Source organism: Orycteropus afer, unplaced genomic scaffold (genome assembly GCF_000298275.1).
Source record: "Orycteropus afer afer isolate SDZICR_OR568_19922 unplaced genomic scaffold, OryAfe1.0 scaffold00039, whole genome shotgun sequence".
NCBI classification, from domain to species: Eukaryota; Metazoa; Chordata; class Mammalia; order Tubulidentata; family Orycteropodidae; genus Orycteropus; species Orycteropus afer.
In genome coordinates this window covers 3420012-3421643 of record NW_006921626.1, presented here as the reverse complement: position 1 = coordinate 3421643, position 1632 = coordinate 3420012, and the positions used below count along the sequence as shown (strand labels likewise).

At 41.9% G+C, this 1632-nt stretch overlaps 1 protein-coding gene and 1 non-coding gene across 2 annotated transcripts in view; one reads left to right on the top strand and one right to left on the bottom strand.

Moving 5' to 3' along the window:
- The window catches only part of MTARC1 (mitochondrial amidoxime-reducing component 1), a 189112-nt gene that overhangs the window by 95957 nt on the left and 91523 nt on the right, over positions 1 to 1632 (bottom strand).
- Positions 660 to 766, top strand: LOC122149663. Its single transcript, XR_006163257.1, has one exon. It is a non-coding gene; the product is annotated as a U6 spliceosomal RNA (small nuclear RNA).

Sequence of the window (1632 nt, the reverse complement as noted above, 5' to 3'; positions counted from 1 at the left end):
GCCTGGCACTTTGAACTTGGACTTAAAGCCTCCAAATTGTAAGAATAAACTCCTGTTTGTTAAGGCCATCCCATTTGTGGTATATTTCTTGTCAGAGCAGCACTGGGTAACCAGAACACTAGACAAAGTGATGAAAGAAAGGGATGAGCTCAAAGCTTCAAGATTCACAGCTCAAGCACAGGATACAAGACCTGAAAGTTGCCCCTTGTACCCTGAAAGAAAGTCTTATTTCTTTTAGTAACAGAGCTGATATTGCTGAGAACCAAACCCATAGTCTGACTGTGAGGGTGGCTGAATTACAATGCCAGTTGAATTTCCAATTTTGAAGGATGATTGAAATTAAAGTGAGGGCATTGATTGGAAAGAAATGGGATCCTGAAACTTAAAATGGGGACATACGGGCAATAATCAGGAAGTTAGAGACACAGGGCCCCTAAATTCTACCTAGTCACTCTTGCCAACAGCATTAGCCCTCTTACTCTCACCTGAATGAAGAGATTTCTCTCTTTGTGAAGTCAGCCTTCAGTTAAACCATTATTCCTTCCACCTCTATCTGATGAGAGTAACACAGCTGTGCCTGAAGAGTCCTTGTATGAGATATTGCCAAAGACATTGGCTGGGGCATCACCTGAGGGAGATGCCTTACAGGACATTGCTGAATGCTCAATTCAGCAGCACATATACTAAAATTGGAATGATACAAAGAAGATTAGCAGTGCTTGTGCTAGAGGATAACACATAAATTCATTAAATGTTCCATATTTTTCACTGTTGTCCTTGTAATCCATAGAATTGCAATATCTTTCATGGATATTTGTCAATATCTCCCTATTTCAAAATTACTCTATTCCTTCAATAAAATTTTTTTTTCAAATTGTGATTTGGGTGAAAATTTACAGAGCAAATACTCTTCCCATACAGCAGTTCACATACACTTTGTCTCATGACATTGACCACAATTTAGCACAATGCAACATCTCCCCTCCCACTTCCTTTCCATAGTTACCTCTTCCCTGTGTCCATCTCTCCATGTACTCCTACCCCCTGAGCTGTCTCCCTGTGCCTGAGCAGCCCTTCTTTCCTTCATGCTTATTCTCTCCAAGGAGTGTATCTACCTCAAGTAAATGCTCAACTGATATGCCTGACTGTTGTTTGGCTGGAAGCCACAGCTGTGCATTCAATTCCAGACCTAAAGGGCAGCTAGGGGCCATAGTCTCAGTGGTTCCACCAGGCTTGATCGTGCCAACAAACCTGTTACCCACTTTTTTTTTTTTTCAAATGATTTTGAGTTTTGTTCCACATTGCTCTCCCTGTCTATCCAGGATCTCCTACAAAGATCTTCTTCCAAGTGGTTGACAGTAGTAGCCAAGCACCATCTATTTCTCCTGGTTTCATAGTCATATAGGCTGCAGATCAGATGGTGTACTAGTCGCTAGGACTGTTTCCATGAATTTTTGGTTTTCTTCATTCTTCTTGGCTCTGGATGAGGAGAGACCCATTGTTGCATCTAGATGGCAGTTTGCAAGCTTTTAAGATCTCAGTCGCTACTCACCACAGTAGGAGGTGGAACAGTTTTGTGTAGTATGTTATGCCAATTGAGCTTGATGTCCTCTGTGACTATGGTCCCGAGCC